This window comes from Pinus tabuliformis, chromosome 8, assembly GCF_031772625.1.
Source record: "Pinus tabuliformis cultivar Carrire ecotype Pingquan chromosome 8, CPIR1, whole genome shotgun sequence".
NCBI lineage: Eukaryota > Viridiplantae > Streptophyta > Pinopsida > Pinales > Pinaceae > Pinus > Pinus tabuliformis.
Genome location: NC_142294.1, coordinates 1,050,440,816 through 1,050,448,577, shown reverse-complemented (window position 1 = coordinate 1,050,448,577; position 7,762 = coordinate 1,050,440,816).

Genomic DNA, 7,762 nt, shown 5'->3' with positions numbered 1-7,762 from the left:
ATGTTCAAAGAAATAGGTTGGTACCTTGTCATAGCAAGGCCTAACTAAACTAGTTAAAGGAATCCTTATCATTCAAAACCCTAAGAAATGCAAGAAACCTAGAAAGTGGTCTCGCCCAGATGCTTAAATAACACTATCCAAAAATAAGAAAAACTTGTAGGATCCTCTTTCTTTCATCCATCATCACTCAACCAAAGAAACTCGATTTGGAAGGATTTAACTCGTGTTGTATGGGAATTATTGTTGAATCGGTCTTCTTCCTCTTCCTACCAACGAATGTTCCTCCATATTTACTTACAAATTCAATAACACATAATACCATAAGTAATATAGAGAGGTCGACCAAGACAATACCGCGCATTGTAAATCAAGCTAAACCTTCTAGGGTTTTGATCTTACAGTCATGGGTATGGATTTTGAGCTTACAATCATAAGAAATAAATCACCCCGTTGCGGGTAAGACTATCCTTGAGGATATATATATATATATATATATATATAGATATTCAAGTGGATCAAAATGGATTTCTTTTTTATTTAATTGACGAATAAATGCCTTGGGTGGAAATAGGTGGGTGATTCCCTATAGAAATCCAATTACTTATTGTAAGACCATATTTGTGATGAATGGGTGTAGGAATGTTTGATTTTTCCTTTTTGTAACCTATCTATCCATCATGGGAGGGGAGTGCCAATCTCAGATTGTTTAACCACATAGGTTAACATGTCTGATTTATCAACTTGAATGATGTAATCACCAATTTGCACACATATGTGTTTGTGATAGATTGGTTTGCCTATATAACAGGGCTTCGAGGTAGGTAAATAACTTAGAAAAATAAGAGATTTGGGGTCGAGTTTACAGCCATGGGTTAAGGTATGTGAGCCAGTTCTAAAAAATAGCAAATAAAGGAACCCAATTTCAATCTTATCGCCATATTGAAGATAGTTGTCTAATGTTCCCATGCTCTAATTCCCTCATGCCCACTGCTCTGACTTGCTCGAATGCCCTTGTGCCCACTACTCAAATTCCCTCATGGCCTCCTCGAATTCCTTCGTGTCACCCTGTCGAATGCCCTCATGCTCGTTCTGTGAACTCGATTATGTCATGCTCGCTCTATTGTGAACTTGCACTTTTGATTATACGATTATATAACCTATTATATTTAACCTATATCATTCTCTATTATATTATATATTATATATTATATAATATATAATATATAATATTAATATTATAATATATAATATTATATATTTCCTGTGAGTGGTGCAATGCTTGGAAGTAGGTTTGTCCATTTTCACTTAACTGGTGGATGCAATTTAGATTGATTCCGTGCTTTCTCACATTAAGTACTAAGCCATGGGAGTTGGGCGACTCATAAGCTAGCATGACCACATAGTAAAAGCGACATGCTAGTGCATGCTTATTTAGTAAGTACAAATGTACCCATGTAGATATGAGACACAAAGGAAGCGGGAAACTAATCCAACAATCATTCATTATTTAGGGGTTACCCTTGCATCATCCACCTAGTCACCCACTAGATTGAAAGATGTTTAGGGGAGGAAGGTAGTGAATATTCCAAGGTCATGAGAGTGGTGATAAAGAAATTACTAAAATTATATAAAAAATGATTCTAGATGAAACTATGTCACACTTTCATAGGTGAGAGCACAAATTTTCACAAAAACACACAAAAAATTCCTCATATCCATTCTTAAAGAAATTAAGAAATTTATAGAATGTGGTGCACATGATTAATATTAATTGAGATTAATGAATTATATGTAAATTGATTAATAGTGGTCAAACAAACGTAAATGAGTGGGTAAAAAAAATTGTAGATGATTTTTGTGAGGAGCAAGCAATAGAAGAAAGGCATCCCTCGATAATGGTAAGATAATATTTGATGAAAAATTGTATGACTAGTTCCTCTACATACTACCCACTTTAATTCAAAAATTCTTAATTGACCAAGGCATTTGGAACTGTTGAACCCCAATCTCCACTAACAAGACTAACTAGTACCTAATAGAAAAAAATGACAATCTAGGTGGGAATATTTTTTGAATGCTAGTTGAAAAATTTCTCAAGAAGCTTAGCAATACTTATAGAAATGAATGGATAATTGTGTTACCTTTCTCAACTAGTAAAGGTGATTTTGGATTTGTGGTGGGGGGTGACAATTTGTGAGAATTCCTAAAATGGAGTAACCTTGGTTGATACACATTGAAGAGTCATTATGCTGAGGAAAATGAGGAATTCAACTACAAGAGAGTGAGAGAATGCACTAGATGAAGACAAAAATAAAGGGATGCCCAAAAAAATGCAATCATATAAGAAAACGATTGATATTCAAAAAGTTGGAAGGGAAAAAAGGAAAAATAATAGCATAGTTATGCATGATGTTTCAAAACATCATCAATCCCAAAGAAAAAACCATCAACAATGGCAAGTCATTGGAGTGTTAAATCATTTGATGATTGTATAGATGTCATATGGGAAGAATCCTTCACGATTCCTGATTTGAATGAAGATATAAATTTTCTAGAGGTAGGCATTGTCACCCTTTGATTGGTAGAGAATGTTTAAAGCATAGAGGTTGAGAGTTAGGACATATGGTACGTAACCATCCAAATCCTTATGTAACAAGTCGTTTATGTTCAATAATTCGTCATTTTCAAGAATTATTTTGGGAACATTTACAAATATGTTATTGACGATCTTCATAGTGGTATAACCTAGACAACCATGTAAATGTGAGAGATATGTTGTTCCTTGGAATATCCCATAAAAAGTGAAGTTGGTTAAGTATTTAAGGAGATGATAACATACCACTCCACATAAAAGATATTAGAGTTGTACACCTTATATGATTTACTATTTGAGGAGGATACCTCAATGTTTTTCAAACATTTCAAGGAAGTGATGCAACCACAGAAAATACATTTTACATACTATAAAGATCAAAATTGTTAGATCAATGAAATAAACCTTCTAGTAAAATCAACCAAAGTTTATCAATTAAACACTAAGAAACCATTGACTATCCTATGACTAGCTCCACCTACTACAATATAGTAAAAAAACCCTCCTCCTTAAACAAATGTTGCACCACCATCTACCCCTCTACGAGGGTGATGAAGATATTAAAAATCATTGGTTCATATGTGAGAAAAATTGGTTGTGATGGATATAGCACACACAAAGCAAAGAAAATTGCAAAGTGTGTTGGAGAATTAAATAAAAGAATGTTAACATGATTTATGAATTTTAAGGAGAATTAAACAAAAACAAAAACAAAAATGGAAGTGAAGGACTTTTTTTATCATTCCTTAAAACTCAATATGTCAAACATCTAATAGCACAAAAAATAAAAGGCACTAATTAGATGCCTTGTGAACTTGTGTTGGAATACAATGAGAGGTTTATATATCTTCTTAGCCATATCCCATATATAATCAACAAGGACTTGCTCATAGAATGGTTCATAGCATGCCTTCTATAAAATATAAGGGGTACTCTTTGAATACATGAAGTAAAATATTTCGAAGATCCCCTAAATAAATAATAACATATGGAATCATATGAATATTGGTCTATCCCATAATCATTTGATAGAAAAGTTGAATAAAATCTTGAGATGCTTCAAAAATGACTTATAGGCTTGACCCTTTAATGAAGTAGCCTATGGTGTACAATATGTACAAATGAAGGTCACTCTAATTAAGACTTTTGTAAATATAAAATTGACTAATAGAGTCCAAAATGTTAGCTTGAGTAAAAGGTGTATATTTCTATAAGATATGCCGAAATATTATGTGTCACAAAACAAAAGATTGTCCACATAATTTAAACAATGCAAAGCTAAAGTTGCATGTTATTTATTGAGAGGAAACTCATTCTATTCAAGAATGTTGATAGAGCACCATGGATTGAAAAAGATTTTTTGATTAATTAGTTAAGTGCTATAGTGTTTCTATGGTGAGTTTTCCTTAGAAATCGATGCATTCATTGTTTATGGCTATTATTATTATATTTATGCTTACATTTGTTTATGAATTATAAGGGTATATTCCTAATTTATGCTTGTGAATGGATATGAGTTGTTAAATCGATTATATTAGGCTTGGAATATGCCAGATTTAGCTTATAACATGTCAATTGTAGGTGTTTCTTGTGGATGGGTATAATTTAAGATCAACATTTGGGGGGATTCCACTTGAACTTATAAATCCTATGGAAACTAAGTGATTCATATCAACATGTGTGTATTTGGAGAGCTCCAAACAAGTTTTAGAGGGTAATTTTGTTCAAGGAATTTGATTAATACAAGTAATTATGAGAAAACGTCACATTTAAAGAATTTTAATGAAACCTTGAATAAATATTTTATGTGATCAATAGAGTGAACACTATAATTAGATATAATACGATAATACCAATAAATATTTATACAAGGTTTCATACCATAAAATTTTATATGGGACATTGTTTATCAGGTCTTAGTTTTTAAAGCTTTATTAAAGCATGTCTACCTAACTATTTTGTCGCCTAATTCACTCGTCTCCCAACTCACTCAGTGCAAAGATGATGGTGATGATGATGATGTTTATGATGACGATGATGACAAAGATGACAATGAATGGTAAGAAGTTTTCTCAAATGGAAGGGTAAGGATTTTTCTCAACCTCTAGACTATGAAGTACATTATAAGCCCGTAACTGGTAAATAGTAATAAATAATTTCATCTCCTTGACATTTATATATGTTAAAATTTTGTTGTTTGACTGTTGAATTATTTTTTTGATACATATTTGAGTCTCAAAACCATCCCATATCGTCAATTCATGCATCTACCATAACCACGTAAAATTTCAATGCATATGAGCACAAACTGAAAAAAATTCAACTTGGCCCCATTCTCAAGCCATGGGCCAACATTACTTCTTTTGTGTAGGCACCCCTTGCCAATTCGGGCCGACCCAATAACTCGTCACATGGCCACCCCTACCAGGTGGAAGCTTTGGCATGCCTAGCACATGACATCCCCATGGGTGCCCGTGTGCCCCACCTTCGTGTGGGTGTGTCCCGGGTGTCAGCATTCACCCTTCAGTGAACAAAAATTATTAGCTCATCAAAGACAACAAAATATTATCACTTGTTAGTACCATGTTACATAATCAATCAATTATAAATTGAATTTTAACACCTAAACATTAATTTAGCTGATTTTCTAAAAATCTTATGAGATCCCCTTGTGGATACTCTATTCATGGGAATTCATGGGTTGATATTACTTATTTTGTTCGAGCGTCACTTGCCAAGTCGAGTCGACCCACCAACTCATTGCACGGTCAGTGTTACACATTATTTTGTCACACCTCCTGCATTTTCCCGTGATATACCCCGAAGTGCCCAAAACAAGACCATCATGCAGTGTACTCATCCAGACATGCATCTCATATCCTCCCTAAACAATGATGGAAAAATTTCTTGAGCTTTGCTTGAAGGAAATGGTTCTAAAACCCTAATTTTGGCATCATCCCCCCTAACACTGAAAAATCGCAATGGTCGCTAGTTGCACTATACTAGCCCCGCGATGCCAATGCGCTTTTTGCTTGGATATGAGCAATGATCCCTAAAAGGAAATTTTCCCAAAGAGGAAAAGAAGCTTCGTGATCTAAAGGCTTCTAGAATGATGAGCTGGAGGTTGTTCGGCATGGATGAGGTTGATTTCTCTCAACTTGGCCTTTTAGTCCTATCCCTATGAGCTACCTCCTTGAGAAGAGGGCCTTCTCCTATCTTTGGAGATATCCTAACTCCCTTTCCCTACCTATATATTCATCCTCTCCCATTCCCAAATGGTTTGTCTTTGGCTATTTGCACCCTTATGCTGATATTGTGCCTACATGCTACTCATTTGGCTTGGAGAGCTTGAGCTTGGACTTGGACCTTCACTCAAGGAGAGATTATTGACATCAAGGCTTGGTTGTATGATTCCTCCTTTATTCTATTAACATATACAACTGTTGGTTCATTTTCCATAAATGTGTATGTTAATGCATCCTTTATCTTAATTCTCCTTGATCTGTTAAGTAGGTTACTTTCGATTATTCCATTTGTACTTGCATGTTTTGTTGTGTCTTGATATCTTGTGCAGGAATTTAAACATTGTGAGGAGTAGGACCGAGCCCGTGGCACAAGCGATTCGAGGTCTTCAACAAAGGAGTATATTATAGCATTATAACGAGGTAGGCCATCTTCCTCTTCTTCTATTTCGATTGTAACTTAGTAAAGTGTCTAGTAGATTGCCACGTAGGTTGCTAGTCCCACTCATTGGGCTAGAGGGATCATCTTTATCTGCAGAGAGGATTGCCTAGAAAAAAAATGACAACTCTGCTGGGGGAAGCTATAACCATTTCCATCCAATCCTTCACACTGATTCTATGATGACTTTGACCAACCATCAGTTTTGTGACTTGTCTGCTTCTCTATACCTATTTGCACTTACTGGTTATTGCTTGAGGACACTTAGTTGTTCTGGTCTTGAAGAATTTTTATTTCCCGTCGCCAGTTTAGCCTTAACAGTCATGATGTCATCGCTGATTTTTTTAATTACAGTTGTGCTGATTACCCTTGCATCACCCTCTTGTCTATAATAGGCGCGATGATCCTAGAGGATAAGAAAATTAGGGTTTTTCTTCTTGTTCTCAATTTTTTTTCCCTATGTCAATGATTTTCCAATTTTCCTACAGTGTATTTGCCTTGGTTGGTATGCTTGTATGACTACAATTGTCTCTTGACTTTGTTAATGTGTGTTTGAAGCTTCATTGCTTTCTAGGGTTTCTAGGGCTTCTAGGTCACCCTCCACTCATTGTTTGGTCTGCTTTTCTGAGATTGATTGCTCCCATTCAAGAGTATTCATGCAATCAAGGCATATTTTCCAAGTTTCTTTTGGTTCATTGATGTGAAGTTTTGTTCATTAGTGTCGAGTCATGTTAATGCTTTGAAGATTGCTTTAGTTCCATTGTCAAGCATAGATTACAATTTTTTTGCTTTGGTTGAACTGAGAAAAAGTGCTTGTCTTCATTCTTATGTTTCAAAAAGAAAAAGTGAAAGATCTTGTCATTTAAGTATGTTTGAGATATTTCTTGCATCCAAAATCATAAAGTGAAAGAGATTTTCATTGAGTTGAGTTGATTGCATTTTCCTTTGCTCATTGCACTAGTTTGCATTGTTTGAATCAAAGTGAAAGAAAAATAATTATTGCATCTTAGTGAAAGGAAAGTGATTTTTGTTTCTATAGGATTGCATCTTGGTATTGCACTTGTTAGAGAAATGAAATATTAGATTTTGTTTTTACATATTGTATTGGAAAGAATTGTGTTGATGCATTTTTCTTGCTTGATGCATTATTTGGTTGTCTCTCTTCCTTTGTTAGTTTAGCCTTCATCGAATGAAAATGTTTCATTTTCATCATTTAGTTGCATTTTAGGAACAGATGACATTGTTGAGCCATCAAAATTGAAAATTAATCCAAGATAAAACTAAAATTTACATCAATTAACCTAAGGATCATTTGTCACTTAACACAAATATCTAGAGGTCTAGGATAGAGGCGTGTTCCGACATCTTTAAACATAGTAGTTGTCGCTAACTACCTACAGTGTATCCTGCGGGTGAAATCTTGTCCTAATATGGAAGTATATAGAAGGTTCTCTAGTACTTTCCGGTATATCAAAGGCACTTCAGTAT